At 56.2% G+C, this 17189-nt stretch overlaps 1 long non-coding RNA gene across 1 annotated transcript; it reads right to left on the bottom strand.

The window, feature by feature from the left end:
- Nucleotides 1-6064: 6064 nt before the first annotated feature.
- Nucleotides 6065-13486, bottom strand: LOC107132360 (uncharacterized). The gene is made up of 2 exons (XR_009494050.1): nucleotides 12424-13486; nucleotides 6065-10580 (listed from the first exon to the last, which is right to left on the bottom strand). It is a non-coding gene; the product is annotated as an uncharacterized lncRNA (long non-coding RNA).
- Between the last annotated feature and the right edge of the window lie 3703 nt (nucleotides 13487-17189).

Raw genomic sequence — 17189 nt, 5'->3', positions numbered from 1 at the left:
TCCCGAGGGGGCACCACCAGCCTGGCTCCTGGAGATGCCCGTGCTGGAGGGGTGTTGGGGAGGTGAAGTTTAAAACTGGGGCTCAGAGTCGTTGTAATAATTGGACATTTGAGCCATGACTGGAGGGGGGGTGGTTGTGGGGTGGGGGGTGGGCCCTGGCCGTGGTGGGGGCTCCTACTGTGTCCTGCTCTGTGTCCCTGTCACACGGGCAGTGATGGCTCAGGGGCCCAGTGTGGATCTCAGGGCTCATGGCCCCTGGAGGGGTGCAGTGTCAGGACTGAGGGCCTGCCCCCTTCCTGGGATGGAGCAAAGGGTTTTCAGGGAGTTGGAAGCCAGGGCACAGAGGACAGGCCTCCCTGGACCCACCCGCCTCTCTCCAGCCAGGCTCCTGTTCTGGTGCCCGCTGGGCTCACCTTCTCTCTGGTGAAGGGTGGGGACCCCTTGCCTTGGTGGGCATCCGGACACGTCCTGCCCAAAATGCCCAGTGCTTGGACCCTGAGAGGGGCTGGGCGCTGACCTGGGGTGGGGACCCTCCCCCCCTACCCGTCCCGCCAGGCAGGCAGCTCCCTCCTCCTGGGGCTGGCATGCCAAGGGCTTCTCACTCACCCTCACAAACCAGACCCCACAGTGGGTGGGAGGGGTGGCAGCCGGGGGCCTCCCAGGCCAGGTCCCTGGTCCCAGGTCCCCACCTGCATGTCGCTGGGAGGCCTGGGGTGGAGACAGCTGCAGACACTGGCCCAGTGTGGCCCTGGGGCTGGCCTCACCCTGTGGGAATGTCTCCTGCCTCCTGGGGTCAGAGAGCCCTGAAAGGTCACATTCGCCTTGGAGTGTGGAAAGCGTGTTGGGAGGAGGCTGCAGCCACAGGGCCGCCCCTTGTCCCCTCCCTGTTCACACAGAGTCCCATTCATCCTGTGCACCCGCCCCGGGAGGGCCATCTGACCACACCAGCCAGCCTCGCTCCCGGGGGCAGCGACCACAAGGTCCCTTTAAGAAGACACGTCTGGGCAGGTGCTGCCGGGGACCAGCGTGTGACCCTACCCGGCACCGCAGAGGCCCCGCCTCTGGAATCTGCAGCTGCGTGGGCCACAGGGAAGAAGCCCTGTGGGGATGGCCCGCGCCCAGCCCCTCACCGCGTCTGACGGCCCTGCCCAGAAGCAGTACTGACCACCCCTGGGAAGGCCGAGTGTCTGAGCCCTGCTCAGGCCCCTGGCAGGGGCTGGCACTTGGTTCAAGGGAGGTGGCACCTGGACAGCACCCCCCATCCAAGACTGGGGCTCCCAGGCCAGGAGCTGGAGGTGTTGAGGCCAGGCACTGCCTTGCCAGACTCAGTGTCTGAGACCACGGTCAGCACTGAATGTGACAGCTTCTGGTGAACAGAGTCAGATTTGTGATCTCCGAAGGAGAGAACTTCACTTTGGGACCAGAGACACGGCTCCAGGCCCTCAGAGCTTCCAGGAGTTTCATTATAGTGAAAAAGGTCAGAGAAAGCTTCTGACCTCTGCTCTTACCAAGGCCTTATGCACTTTCTCAGTTGGTTACTAACAATAGAAAGGTCTTAGCAGACCCACTCCCACACATCTTAAGATAACAGGATTAGTCAGAAGCTTCCTGTTAAGAAGGAGAAACAGGTCCTCATTAGTACAGAGCTTAAGGAAGAACATAAGAGAAAGTGAAGTCGCTCAGTCGTGTCCGACTCTTTGCGACCCCGTGGACTGCAGCCCACCAGGCTCCTCCGTCCATAGATGGAGAATCCCATAGGATTCTCCAGGCAAGAATACTGGAGTGGGTTGCCATTGCTTTCTCCAAGGAAGAACATACCCTTGAGCAAGAGGAGTTGTTTTGTTGTGTAATCATTAGCTCTGGGCTTAAAGAGAAAACATGTGACTAAGATGAAAGAATGTAGAAAAAAATTTTGTCCCTGTCTCCTCCTTGAGGACCCTGGACTCCTTATCAACCTGTCTAAGAATTAACTGTCTTAAATGGATGCTGGTGTTTGCTGTGTGGGCCCGGGTCCCAGCATGTCAGGGGAGGGAAGGGGGGCCAAGACGGCCTGAGAAATGAGGCAGAGGCGAGCCCTGGTCTGGAGAGCAGCCCCCACCCCCACCCCCACCCCGAGTCTGGGTGGCCCTGGCTGGAGCTGGGCTTGCCTGTGATGGGAAGACCTTTGAGCTTCTCCCAGGCATCATCTGAAGCTTCCTTTTTATCAACCAATAAACCTCCTCATCTGACTTTAGAATCAGCTCTCGGGCCAGAACAGCCCTGATCCGGCAGCACCCACGTGTGTTAGACTAGAGGGGGTCCTGCACACCCTTCCTCCTGTGACCTCCACCCTCACACCCCCCCACTGTAGCCCCTGAAGGACCTCCAGGCCACCTGCAGGGAGGGGCCTGGAGCCTCCACTGGACGGGGACCCCCATGGGGACCAGCCGACTGCATCACGAGCCCATGTGAAGGCCAGGTGGTTTCAGGTCTCCTCAGCAGGCTGAGTCCTGGCTCAGGGGGCTCCCCAGGAGCAGAAAGGCGCCTCCAGAGGGAGCTTGAGCCTGGGCCAGCCTGGCTTTTCCAGCCCCCAGGGCTGCGAGAGGGCGAAATCTTAGGGAAGGCCCCCCCTGTGCTGCTGTGTGCTGGCTGCCCTGCACGCTCAGCCTGCTCCCCGGGGCCCTGACAGGAAGCACAAAGTTGGTTGTGGGAGCCAGGACTGGAGGGACGTGACCACACACCAGTCTCTGCCTCTGCCTCCAAGTGGCTCCTTCCCTCCAGGTACTGGAGCCCTGAATTTCCTCTTTCTTCTCAGGTAACGACACCCCTGCTTCGAGTGTTGCTGTTGTTCAGTTGCCAAGTCGTGTCTGACTCTCTGCAGCCCCATGGACCGCAGCATGCCAGGTGTCCAGCTCCCGGAGTCCACCCAAACTCATGTCCATTGAGTCGGTGATGCCATCCAATCATCTCATCCTCTGCCGTCCCCTTCTCCTCCTGCCTTCAATCTTTCCCAGCATCAGGGTCTTTTCAAATGAGTCAGTTCTTCGCATCAGGTGGTAAAATTATTGGAGCTTCAGCTTCAGCATCCGTCCTTCCAATGAACACCCAGGACTGATCTCTTTTAGGATGGACTGGTTTGATCCCCTTTCAGTCCAAGGGGCTCTCAGAAGCCTTCCCCAGCACCAAGTCTGGAAGTATCAAGTCTGCAGTGACCTGCCTTCTTACGGTCCCTCTCTTTTCGGTGCTTGGATTCAGGTCCCACCTAATCCCGGATGATCTTGGCTCAGGAGCCTTATGTTAACAATGTCTGTACGGTCACACTCCCCGTTTCTAGTGCCGAGGACCCACAGTTCAACTGACTTCAATCACCACCCACTCAAGCAGAAGGCAAGGCCCGAGCAGCCTGCCCCCCGGGCAGTGTATCCCCAGGTGTAAACTGAGTGGGGTTGGGGGCTGGGGACCCCCTCTGACCCCTCTGCTGTAAGCCCCTCCCACCCCCATCCTGCAGATGGGGATGTAGCCGGAGCTTAGAGACGGTGCCAGGTGTCCATGGCAGGTCTGGAGGACACGGGGCATCAGGGAGCTCCTGTCCCACACGGGGAGAGACCACGGGAAGTGGGGGTGGCCTGAGCAGGCGGCCACCGGGAGGCAGGAGGCGGGAGCAGGCCTGGAAACCTCAGGAAACCAGCACCACATTCGGGACTGAGGAAACAACAGGAGAAAGTGTGTAGCTATCTACACCCTGTAATCTCGGTGACTCGGACACGGTGCACGAGGCACCTCACCCCCGAGGGCGTGATCCCTGCCCTTCAGCACTGGTCCAGGTGTGGGCGGGCTGCAGCCGCATGGGCGGGGTTCTTCCACCTCAGGGCCTCTCGGTCAGCCCTCCTCACACCCACAATCAGTCTGCTTGTTCTAAAATAACCAGGGTGGCCCTAAAGGCTCTCCCCGGGGTGACCCCAAGCCTCCATGGGGTCAGCAGAGTCCTCGGTGTGTCCAGAGCTGCAGGTGAGACGCCCGGGATCACGTTCACCTCTTACGCACCACCTGTAAGATGCTCCAGGTTAAGCGTGGCAGCCTTAGCAACGTCACGGAATCTCAGGGGTTCGGACAGCATGCTGGCCTGTCTCATGGGCAGCCCCGGGACGCTGCGGCTCCCTGGGGACAGGGGCAGCCGGTCCCATTCTGCTCCTGCGTCCTGGGCGCTGCCTCTGCTTGCGTGGTCTGAGGCTGCTCATGCCCGCCCTGTACACCCTGGGTTGGCTCCGGCTGGATGGCCCTGGTGGGCAGGGCCCTGCTCTCAGAGGGCATGCTCTGGACCATCCACGTGCACTTCTGCTCACACCCTCGGGACAGAACAGAGTCACACGTCCACCCCAGCAGTGGTAGGGGCGCTGGGAAAGCCAGTGTTTCTTCTGGGCAGCCACGTGCCCATGATGGATGCTGCTCACTGGGGTGAGGCGAGGAGGAACGTGTCGGTCACAGCCAGTGGTCTCAGCCACACTCGGGCTGCCCTTCCCCAGTCAGAGGAGGCAACGTGAAGACTGAGGAAGTGACCGTCTTACTGTCCGTTTGTCTTCAAGACAGACTCTCATGTGGAAGGACTGCACATCCCGGGCTGTCCCCTCTGAGGCTGCTGCGGTGTCTTTGGCCAACAAACATGAGCAGGAGGAGCGTGGTCACTTCTGAGGTGTCCAAGGGCCAGCGAGACCCCTGCCCTCTGCTCTGCCATGACCGGCCGTGTTTCCCATGGAGGCAGCTTCCCGGGCGGTTGCCAAGGAGGGTGACGCAGAGCAGCCTCTCCACCGGCCCCGGTGGGCCTTGATGTGAAGGACAGGGGCTCTTGGCTGAGCAAGCCGCTGGGGTCTGGGTGTTGGGGGCTGCCCAGATCTAACCCAGCCTCTCAACGCTGGTGTGAGTAGTCCACTGTGTGAGATACTTCTGTGAGTGTGTGTGTGTGTGTGTAGACTTGACGGCATACACTGTAGGCTGTTCAGAATTGTGCTTTTTTCCAGTTAACTGAGTTCAGAACCTTTCCCGTGTTGCCCAAGTTCTTGAACCATTTTTAGTGGCCTGAGGACACTCGAGCGCCCAGATAGGCCCTGTGTTGTCCAACCTGCCCTGCTTATGGATGCAAAGATCGCAATAGAGTCTGTGTTGTTTTGCACAATGACGTGGAGATTATCCTTGTATATATGTACTTGAATTTCTTGTTATTTGTTTAACTTAATTTCTGGAAATGGAATTTCTGGGACAAGGTATGTAAACAACTTGAGTTTCTTTCTACACATTTGCCAGCTAGCTTTCTAGAAATACTGTGTTGATTCTGCCTTTAGGTGGCAAATATTAGTTGATCTTTCACCCCAAGCTCACCAACACCACCGTTGCTCAAAGTCTTGGCAATGTTGAGAGACAAAACGTGCTCTTTTGTTTGTATTCCATTGATTAGCATTGATTTTAAATGGATTTTAGAACTGCCTCTCATGTTTCTTTTATTGTTTTCTCTCTTGTTTGCCCATGTTTTCTATTAAAGTCCTAGAGTTGCAAAAAGCATCTGCTTCGCTCTGACATCAGGATGTTCACACGGTTAAGATGTGTTGACGGGCACTTTGAAGCAGGCTCTGGCTTACAAGTGCCCTCGCCTTGCTCCCACGAGGACGGCTTTTCACTCTGAACGCCTGGCTTTTGTCTGTCTGCCGATGACGTCTGCACTCTGGTATGCTGCGTCTGGAAACGAGGCGCTCACCCTGTGTGATGCCCACACGCTGCTGCCTTTCGGCCGGGCCCCGCTGTCTTCCCGTGCCGCTGCTGGCGGAGAATCTGGGGGCTCAGGTTTCTTCTTTGGCTGCACTGCGAGGCTTGCGGGAATCCTAGTTTCCCAACCAGGGATTGAACCCCGGGTCCCAGCAGTGAAGGCGCCGAGTCCCAACCGCTGGGCCGGCAGTGAAGTCCCAGCTGCGCTCAGTTCTTCCACTCCAGTCCCCACAGGTTACATTCACTGCTATCCCCGTGTACGCCCTACAACACGGATGAAGCCTAAAAACACTATGCGAACTGAAAAAAAGATATATATAAAGGCTACATATTGTATGTATATTTCCATTTTATTGGAAATGTCCAGAATAGGACAATTTTTAGAAACAGAAATTAGATTAGTGGTAAAGAGTCTGCCTGCAATGCAGGAGACCCCAGTTTGATTCCTGGGTCGGGGATCCCTTGGAGAGGGGATAGGCTACCCACTCCAGTGTTCTTGGGCTTCCCTGGTGGCTCAGCTGGTATATGAACATGGTTGCATGAACATACTAATAGCCACTGAATAGTACATGTTGAAACAGGATTTTATAAAATGTAAATTGTATATCAATACCAATTAAACAAGCCCACATCTTTGTGTGATTTCCTTTTAAAAAAGGATCTGAGAACAGTCTCTGAGAACTCGTGTACACGTCTTTATTCTCCATTCAAGTCTACTGCTTGATTGATTGCGCTATATAAAGGCAACCTCCCAGACTCTCCCTGGTTAGTGTTTTCCTGGTAAATGCCTCTTGGATTTTAATAACAATTGGTAGAAAGTATGTATCTCTCAATACAAAGTTGGTGTTTGATTATATAGGGGAAAATCTGCATTACTAGCCTCAAAATGCAATACAATATTTTAAGCAAAACTATGCCTTCAATTACCCTCCATGCAGGTAATTGTCAAATGCAGGTGACTGTCAAACAGCTGGGTGTCAAATGTCAGCAAAGGGGGGCAAGGCTTGGGTGTCGCCGCCTCGCGGATGCTTCCCCGTTTTCCTGGCAATTGTGCCTCAGAGCCAGGCTGTTTCCCAGCAGGATGTGGCGCTAACATTTCCTTCACAAACAGAACTTGTCACCACACAGGGTCTCTTGCTTTTCATTCGATGCTGAGTGGGGATTTAGGGTTGGTGTGTAATACATATAATTGCCTCTTTTAAAATAGTGGAAACCTGTGCCAAGTGGCATTCCCAGGTGAAACAGCTGACCTTCAGGACCGCTTGTCGATGCTGCCTGTGAGACGTCTGTCCTGTGGTGGGTTCAGAAAGACCTTCCTCAGCCCGAGGCAGGGGTTACTCCGGAGTCTTCCCAAATCAGGATGTGGATGAGCTCTTTGCTGCAGGCTGATCTTTGTTCTTGTTAAGTGACCTACTGCCTGTGAGAGTTTCCAGAAGTTTCCTTCCCTTGCTGTTGTGGATGTTCACCTGATACTCTGGGACCCGTGGACAGTGATGCTCAACCTCCCAGGGTTGCCATGACGATGGGCAAGGTGCCGTGCCTGCGGGGCTGCCTGTCCATGCCGCCTGGCCCCTCACTGTCTTTTGAGGTGGGCCCCGCTGTCCCCTGGTCCTGGTCTGGCAGAACTGCCCCCAGGTTGAGTCCAGAGGAAAGAGCTAGTGGAGGCTGTGAAGCCGGAAGGACAGCGGGGCTTTCCCTCTGTATTCATCTCTCATGTTCTCTTCTGCAGGTGAAGGGGGCAGGTGACTAGAGCAACACAGGAAGAAGACACAGAGCCCGCCAGGGCCTGGCAGGACCACTTGCAGAGGTTTAGGGAGCCCGGTTTAGCTGGGTGGATCCTCCCACCTCCCCAGGGTGGACCAAGTCCCTGAGAACAATACTGCTCCAACAGCCACTCCCGGAAAACTGGCATCTCAGGTACCAGCGCTGGGCCAAGCCTGGGTTTCCAGCTCCTGGGTCCATCAGCCACAGACCAGGGGTTTGTCCTGTCTGCTTACTCTCACCACAGAACCAGACAACTAATTAGCAGAGCCATGACGTCACGAGCAGAGGCTTCCCAGGACAGGAAGGGCCAAGTGATTTGGGTGGAACCAAGAAACCCATTGAGCGGATTCAGGATGCAAGGAGGCTGTGAAGAGTGGCCTTGGGAAGGCTCCGGGCAGCCTGGGGGGGCTCCTGCAGGGACCCCAGCTGGGGTGGCCTGTCTCTGGACTGCAACAGGACACATTTCTGATGTGGTCAGCCACCCACCTTGTGGCCATTTGCTGTGGCGACCCCAGGAGATGAGTCCTCCCAGAGTCAGCATCAGCTCTGTTCTGAAGACAGGGAAGGTGTTAGAAAAACAGCAAGAAAATGTTAAAATGAGGAAAGTCATCATTTTCCTTAAAATTGCTACTTTGATAGCAGCTCTGTTGCAGAGCTTTGCAGACAGTGGGGGGGATTATTACCTGCCTCGCCCCCTCCTCCCCGTGGGGACGCCCCTCTAACAACTGCAGGGACAGGTGGGCTTGCTGGAGGGTTTTTTGATTTTCTTTGATAAAGAGCACAAGATCTTTTCAAATGATAAAAAAAGAAAAAGCCAATCCCTGTTACTTTCAAATGAAAAAAGCAAAATTTAACACTGCCTACCCGCTTGATTTTCTCTGCTTTTACTGTCAGGCTGATGAAAGTTCCACGACAGGGGGACTGAGTGGTCTTTCCCGTCACTCAAACTCTCAGCTAATTATTCTGTTGAATATCTGCCCTCTCCCTGCCCCTTTCCCACCTGCATTCACGTTACTAGATTTTCAAGTGTTTCATTTATACCCGACCTGTCGCTTTCATTTCATGAACTAGACACAGAAATGTCGTATCCTTAAGATCAACATCAGAGAATGAAGATGACTCAGTGTCGCAGAGTCCTCCAGGGACGTGGATTCTCTCCTGCGAGGGGCCTCCGCCCTCCGGCCACCCCAGTACACAGCCCCACCCTGCTTCTGCCATGGTGTCTGCGGGGGTGCTCCATGGTGCCGAACCACAGACCTGAGGGGGCTTTCCTTCCACACCAGCTTTCACTGAAACACTCTGAAAGTGAGCAGAGATTTCTGCGGGGATGTCAGGTGACTTCAGAGGCGTGGACACAGGCCACGTTCAAAGAGGCTGCTGTGGCTGCTGCTGTTGGAATAGGGGAGGGGGATCATGGGTGGGGGGATCACTGCCCGACTCCACAGGGTGAGGGGGTGCTGGGAGGCCTTGTGGGAGTTGATCAATCCCCACTTGTGTGCACAGACAGACACGGTGCCACCCTGGTGCACGCTGGCCTTGCAGAAATCCTTTTCACCTTTCTGATTCTGTCTCCTCTTGGCTCAGGTGGCCTGTCTCCCAGGCACATCAGGTCCCCACCAGTCTGGGTCCAGCCCGGGTGTGGAAAGAGTGTGGAAGACAGTGGGGGTGTGTAGGGACCTGCACAGTCCATGGATGTGAGCCCCACAGCACCCCACTTGCCCCTCTGCTGCCTCACCCAGGGTTTGGGTTACCCCTCGTGGGTCCACTCTTCGCACGTGGCCTGAGCTCTGTCTGACCGTGTCACCTGCTGGCTCCCGCAGCCCTGGGCCCGGGGGTGGGAGGTTGGGCATGGGTAGAGTTCGTCCTTGCTGCCCTGGGCAGTGGGTGCCCCGCCAGTCTCCCCGTTGGCATTCACACCGAACCTGCTGAGATCTCGTGTCCAAGAAGGTCCCTCCACTCCTTCCTTTGTGAAGAGGTCCGTCTGGTTTAAAAATTCACTCCATCATTTCAGCTCGTCTCTGGACCCAGAGGAGCTAACTGACGCTGGGCTGTCTCTGATGGGAAGTCAGGAAAACCCACCCCGCACGCAGGCTCCCCACCCGGCTGGGGTGGGAGGCAAATTGAGGACCTGGGCTCACTCCTGTTCCCGGTGATCACACGGCAGGCTCACGGTCTCCTGTCAAAAGGGCAAGGCTGCGATCCGGCCCTGCTGGTCTGAGGCCCTGCCGGCCGTTCTCCTAGGTCAAGGGCGTGCCATTTTCAGAGGCAGCCTGACTTAAAAAAGAAGCACCCCCGCATTCCCAGCCCTGCTGCACTGTGAGCAGAGGTCCTCTGGATTGGCAGGACCTCAGGAGCGCGTGGCGTCCTGGGCGGCACGGGGCACCCGGCTCGTCACCCTCGCTGGCTGCAGGCAGGGGTCTGGGCTGGTGCCGGGCCTTTTTTCTGCCCTGGGTCTCCCAGGCCTTGGAACAGGTGCCTGTTGTCTGCTGAGTGTGAGGGATCATGTGGACGCGGGGCCCCAGGGCAGTGAGTTACCGCAGTGTCGGGGAAGGCTCCTCGCAGCTGCTTTCCCGACACCTACTTTTAGCAGATTTCAAAGAAGCAAGAAGCACTGGTGTCTTCATGCCCCCTCCACGCGGTGTTGGGAGTGGGCACACACCTCCAGCTGGCCATCTCTGGCTGGGCTGGGTGAGAACGCCCCCCGCCCAGCACCTCCTTCCCGCTCCCCCCACCCCACGTCCCTTGAAGCAGGCACACACCTCCTCCTGGTGGGAATCTGAACAGAGCACCCCTCCCTCGCCTCGCCGTCCTCCCCAGGGCCCTTACCCCTTGGCTGTCCTTCCCGGCGGGCTCCCACGCGGCGTGTCTGTGCCTGTACAGATGGGGTGTGTGTGTGTGTTGATGGATGAGGCTTTAGTTCTCATGAACAGTCACCTCTAAGTGCTCACCCGCAACTTGCTTTTCTCGCTCAGCTGTTGCTGGGAGTCTTCCCGTCTCACACTTCCTTGTCAGTGGGCATTTGTGCTGCGGCCGTTTTTCACAATCAGTGACATGCTTCCTTCAGTGTGTGGGAGAGTCCCTCCCTGGAGAGATGCTTAGTTGTGGGATTTCTGGGACACCCCCGCAGACTTCACCCCCTCCCCACTGCCTACATGAGCCCTGACTGCAAACACCAAATCTGCCAACTGAAGGGCAACGTGAAGAGCTGAGTAGGGACTGGGGCCACAGTCCTGTCTGATGCCAGCATGGGGTTCCCCCACGACCAGGGGCTCTGATGGTGCACCCCAGGGTCGGGCAGTGGCTGAGATAGAGAATGGTCACTGGGGCTCAGAGACAGCCTGTCCCATGGAAAGGGCTCCACTGAGGGGAACTTTGTAGGGTCTTCTCCTGTGTTAAGGGACTACACCCCGGAGACAGTGCTTCCAATAGGGAGCAGCCCAGCCCCCAGAAGCCCACCCCCAGGCGCCGGACTCTTCTTAGTTGGAGACCTGTGAAGGAGGACCTCGACGATGAGCTTCAGGGACCGGGGGTGGGGGCAGGGTGGGCTCTGCAAAGAGGGGGGCTGGCCGGACTGGGTGACAGCAGCTGGGGAGCAGGGGAGGATGGTCACTTTCCCAAGATCCAGATAGCCCAGAGGGAATGAAAACTCCTGTGGGGAAGTAATTGTCTTTGCATGTTGACACGGTTTTCTTGAGCCCAAGAAACGGGTTTTTCCACCTCCCAAGGTGACCTGGCAGCTCCGTGGTGCCCACTCCCTAATTCCTTCTGTGCTTCAGTTTCTGCGGGGCCCCCTCCTGTCTCCCCTCTCCAGACCTTCCCCGTGACTCCTGCCATGGACTCTTCCCTCCCTTCCCCCTGGGCCAGTCTTTGACTTGGCGGGTGAACGGCCCCAAGCCCATCCCTGCACTCTCCTCATCAATGGCCCCTGCCCTTTCCTGGATACTGGAAGGAGGCAGAGAGAATGGGCTCCCCAAGACACAGCCCCAGCATGGAGCGGCCGAGGGAGGATGCCACCCAGGGCCACAGTAGAGAGAGTCCTCCCAGGCAGAGACAGGGAGTCTTCCCAGGTAGAGTGAGTCCTCCCAGGTAGAGAGAGACTCCTCCCAAGTAGACAGAGTCCTCCCAGGTAGAGACAGTGAGTCCTCCCAGGTAGAGTGAGTCCTCCCAGGTACAGCAAGTTCTCCCAGGTAGAGTGAGTTCTCCTAGGTAGAGCCAGTCCTCCCAGGTAGAGAGAGAGTCCTCCCAGATAGAGTGAGTGCTCCCAGGTAAAGTGAGTCATCCTAGGTAGACAGAGTCCTCCTGGGTGGAGAGAGAGTCCTCCCAGATAGAGTGAGTCCTCCCAGGTACAGAGAGAGAGAGTCTTCTTAGAGAGAGTCCTTCCAGACAGAGAGAGTCCTCCTAGGTAGAGCGAGTCCTAGATAGAGTGAGTCCTCCCAGGTAGAGTGAATCATCCTAGGTAGACAGAGTCCTCCTGGGTGGAGAGAGAGTCCTCCCGGATAGAGCGAGTCCTCCCAGGTAGAGATAGCAAGTCCTTCCAAGTAGACAGAGTCCTCCTGGGTGGCGTGAGTCCTCCCCGGGGAGTGCTCTGCCCACGGTGAACCGGCTCAGGGCCTTCTGAGGGATGCAGGGGGGCACTCGGTCCGTGTGATGGGGACGTGTCCAGAGCTGCCTAAAACACGCAGACAGCAGCTCCTCTGTGTTCTGGGCCCAGCAGAGGCAGCTGAACATTCCTGAAGCCTGACCACAGCATCCGGCTGCCCCTCCCCGGGGCCATTGCTAACAGCTGGGCCCCACCCCCAGCCAGGAGGGCACAGGCCAGTGTGGGTTGGGCTGCCAGAAATAGCGCAAGGAGATGCGGACAGCCGAGAGGCTGAGGAACGTTTTCGACAGCCTCGTCTCCTTCAGTGCGTCTTCAGGGACACTCACCGAGTGCGGGGCTCTGGGGTGCTGGAGACCCGTCTGTCTGCTTCAGCAAGCACTCGTCTGATGCTTGTTCCGTGTGTGGCTGTGCTCTGGGCACGGGGCGAGGCGAGGACCAGCCTGCTCTCCTGGTTCTTGGGCTCATGATCTGGTCAGGGAGGAGGACGAGGGCGAGGCCGGGCCGCGCAGAGTCCAGGAAGGCCCTTGACTCCAGGGCCAGTCCTGTCCTTGAGTGAACCAGCAGAGGACGCCTCCATAAACTCTGGCCGTCTAATTGGCTGCTAAATTGCCTGTTTATTTCTTAATTTCAGTTACTGAACATTTCCGTTCTAGAAACAATTTAGCTCCATCTGATTCTTTTAAAATACATTCCAGCCTCTCATCATCTATTTTCTTGAACGTATCAGTTATTTAAAATTTCACCTATCTGACAAATATAATATCCAGGCCATCTGAATTTCTCTTTGTAATGTTTGTATTTTTCTGTTGGTTGCTGTTCAAATGATCTTGTCTTCTGATATCCCTGGTGATTGTTAATTAGATGCCAGATACTGTGGTTTTTTTTTTTTAAGAAGTGGATTTATTTAGAGAGAAACACACTCCACAGACTGAGTGTGGGCCATCTCAGAAGACGAGAGAGGCCCTGCATTTTTTAAATTACTGAGTTTAATTGAAGTTCTGGCTGGTTTTAACTTTGTGCAGACGGGACTTACTTTTGCTTAGGCAGGTACCTGGGTTTCTTCTGGTGAAGTATCCTGATGCTGTGTGGACTGTGGGTTGCAGTCGACTTCTGTCTTTGAGAGGCCTGGTCTGTTTCCTTCTGGGCGCTGGGGCTTCTAGACGGTCCTCCGGGAGCCTATGCAGGGTCCTCTGTCTGCCCCCTGAAGCTCCTCACAGGGACACGGAGCAGCTCAGTCTCTCCAGTCCCGCTCCAGCACTGGGACCTCTGCCTGGGTTCCCAGACTCCAGAGGTGCTGAAGTTGGGACCGTGTTTCTGAATCTGCCTTTTCTCTAGAATCTCTTCTCCTTGCTGAGTTAGCATGTCTCCCAGTGCCTCCAGACAACTGATCTTCTGCTTATTATCTAGACTTTCTAAGCTGTTTTCAGCAGAGTGGTTAGTCGAAGAAATAGCGCAGCCACCTGAAAGTGGAAAAGCAGCCTCACTTTAGTGAGTGGCCAGCGTCAGCACCGCCTCCTTCCTGGACGGCGCTTTATGGCGTTGCTGCGGTTTTCCAGGGACGCTGTTGCTGCCCCCAAGCCGTAAAAATGTCCTCCCCTGTTCCTTCCCAAAGCACCTTGAGCTTTTTCTTTTGTGTTTAATTATCTACACTTGCTTTTCAGTGTGGCTCTGGTGGGGAACTGGGAGGGTTCAGAAGCATGAAGACTGAGGACAGGAGCCATGTCACTGCCTTCAGCTGTCGCGAGGCCCCGATGTTTCTTGGCCTTTTGTTTTAAAAATACTAATTCACGTCTACAGTCCTCCCTGGATCGAGGCGTTTTTCCTTCCTGGCCTTTTGATGGACCATATAGAGCACTTGTCATTCTTGCCACTCACCTGTCTGGCTGGAAGGTGTCCGGCCCAGGACCTGGCTGCTTTTGTTAAATCCTGGGACAAGGGATGGGGAGGAGCCCAGGGTGCTGTGAGCACTGGTCCGAAATGGGGCTGCTGTAGGCAGGGCCGGACCAAGCAGGTGGGTTCTCAGAACACAGAGTCTGTTCCAACCCAGCCCAGGCTCTGGGGCATGTCAGCTGCTGCAACGGGGGGTGACCCCCAGGCCCAGGGAGGGGACAGGGGCTGAAAGACAGCCAGGTGTGGGCCTGAGCCGAGCACCCAGAGGGAGTCCCCGTGTTCAAACGGGGCCTGTGGGCTTGGATAGGGCCCCCCCTGCACCCTTCCTTCTCCCCGAGGACCAGGTGGGCCCCACAGTCCCAGACAGCAGCCAGGACAGGCTGAGGACGGCGGCGCTGAGGGGCAGCGTCGGAAGCTGGCAGTTCTGCGGGGGCCGGCCTCCTCGAGGCATGTTGGGGGCCCCACGTCGTCTCCACTTTCCGGCCAAGAGCGCCAACAGCCAGTCCAGCCTCCCCGCCTCCTGCGTGAGAGCCGCTGTGACTGTGACGGCTGGAGTTCCCGTGGCGTGGACTCCTGGCCCAGCTCACATGGTGTGAACGGGGGTGACACACAGGTGGGGGGCAGGCAGTGGCCAACATGGCCAGTTTGTTCTTGCTGCTGGCCTGGAGAGCGTGGCCCAAACCTGCAGCCAGAACCAGGCCTCCAGGAACCCACCCCTGCCCTCACGGGCCACAGCGGGCTGGACTGGGTCAAAGGAGCAGATGGCTACCCTTTGAGAGCTGAGTTAAGTCTGCTTCACAGGCCTGCCCAGCTGAGAGTTCTCTGACCCAGAGCCCAGAGCCACGGTTCCAAACACCACCCGCAGCCAGAACCAGGCCTCCAGGAACCCACCCCCCTCCCTCCCCCCACCCCCCACAAAGGCCCTGGAGACTTGGGGCATGAGAAGGAGCAGCGGTGAGGAGGCCCTGCTCTGGTCCTGGGGAGACCAAGGGGCGTGTGGGGTGGGGAGGGGCCCGGGAAGGCATGCAAGGGACAGAGGCCCCATCCTGATGCTGCGTAGATCCAGCGACTGGACACAAAGGAGGCAGCTGGGACGGCCGGAGGCAGCTCCTCCTCACCGCGGGTGGACCAGCATCCTCATTCACATCCACGCAGAGCCTCAGGATGGAAGCCTATTTGGAAATAGGGTCTTGGCAGAGGTAATCACATTTTAGGGTGAGGTTGTGCTGGCTTGGGGGGCAGTACAGGACCTGGTGTCTTCATAAGCAGAGAAGCAGAGACAGACACACACGGTGGAGAAGCCACGTGAGGATGGAGCAGAGCTGGAGTGGGGGAGTCTATCCGCCAAGGAACCTCACGGACTGCCTGCAGCCTCCGGAACCAGGAGAGAGGCCCAGGACAATGCTCTTGGGCGGCCGCAGAAGGAGCCGACCCTGCCGATGCCGGGATCTCAGACTGCCGGCTTCTGAACGTGAGAGAGTGAGTTCTGTTGGTTCCCCCAATCACGGTAGTTTGTTACGGCCACTCTCGGAAACAGTTACAGCCCCCACTGACCCTCACTGCCCCGTCTGCACCGGGAAGAGGGTCAGGACTGCCTGCAGGTCACCTGAGCTCCTGAGGTCAGCGAGGGGAGCGGGGACTTGGGCTTCTCGGGGATCGGTGAGGGCAGAATGCCGGGACAAGTTCAGAGACCCCAAGGAGACACTCGGCCTCTGTGTGCTGAAGGGCGGCCTGGGCTGACCACCCGCTGGACGGCCGGCTCGCAGATGAGAGTACCCCTGAGCTCCAGAGATGTCCTGGATGAGGTCTCCCTCGTAAGGCCCAGAGACAAGGGAACACTGCTTTGAAACGCCGGGGTCCCGTCTCTTGCGCAGTGAAAGGCAGGGAGAGAAGGGGGCGTGTGAAGCTGCACCCTGTGGTTCCGGGACCCCAAGGCCTTCCTGAGGTGGTCGGGGCCGGGCCCTCCCTGAGGGTGTGAGACAGCAGCAGCCCGAAGCAAGCAGACTAACGCTGCCCGAACTGAAGGCTGCGGGGAAACGCCGAAGCGCTGTGCCTACTACCCCACTCCACTGTTCTACTCCAGGGAGGAGAACTCGGTTCTCTATTTCTCTTCTGTATTTTCTAAATTTTCTATAATGATGACGTGTCTCTTTGAAAATGAAAAAAAAAAATTCTTTGTAAAGGGTCTTGGCCTATGGGAACGAACACTGACTCGCAGGTCACAATACCCACAATTACAGGAACGGGACAATGGCCTGGCAGCCCTCCCGTATGGGGGATGACTTCCTGTCCGTTGCCAGACATGACTGAGCAGCCTGTGGGCAGGATGCAATTATGTGCTGGTTTGGAAACCAGTGATTCATGGTTTTAGATCAGCAGTTCTCAAAAATGTTCTCAGCTGATCTCCAGATCACCTCAGCATGTGTTTGGGCTCTATCTACCGTATTTATCCCACTAGAAATTAGAGTAGAAAAAAAATTAAAATCTTTACTTGTCAATTCATTAAAAATTAACCAGAACAAATCTACTACATGTCACCACAAATAATACTCTTGATGAAAAAGTGTCTATATTTCCCAAAACAAAGCAAGGGAGAAACTAGGCTTAAATTTTTTTTTTTTTTTCCAGATCTCTTTAGCCTATGACTTTAATAGAAGATGGTTGGATTTTCCAGCTTCTGCATTCAATCTCTTGCTGTATATTACCTGGGTTAAAGTATGTGAAGAAAAGCTGCCCTCACATAGATATGGAATTGGAAAAGAGAGGAGCATTTTATTAGCATTTTTCAGGCTTCCCAGGTGGCCCTAGTGGTAAAGAACCCGCTGTCAATGATGGAGACATAAGACATATGGGTTCGATCCCTGGGTTGGGAAGATCCCCTGGAGAAGGAAATGGCAACTCAGTCCAGTACTCTTGCCTGGAAAATCCCATGGACAGAAGAGCCTGGCGGGCTACAGTCCACGGGGTCACAGTCAGACATGACTGAAGCAACTTGCACTATAGATATTGTCCTTTGATACTGGTCTAACTTGACAAGCAGGAGCTTCTTGAAATTAGCTGTGACCTGGATTCTGACGGCCCTTGGAGCATCTCACCTCTTGTTGTTGCTCAGTTGCTCAGTCGTGTCTGACTCTTTGCTATCCCACAGACTGCAGCACGCCAGGCCTCCCTGTCCTTCGCTGTCTCCCAGAGTTTGCTCAAA

The sequence above is a fragment of the Bos taurus genome, chromosome 3 (assembly GCF_002263795.3).
Source record: "Bos taurus isolate L1 Dominette 01449 registration number 42190680 breed Hereford chromosome 3, ARS-UCD2.0, whole genome shotgun sequence".
Taxonomy (NCBI): Eukaryota; Metazoa; Chordata; class Mammalia; order Artiodactyla; family Bovidae; genus Bos; species Bos taurus.
Note: the sequence above shows the minus strand (reverse complement) of the source record. Positions and strands in the feature narration are given on the sequence as shown.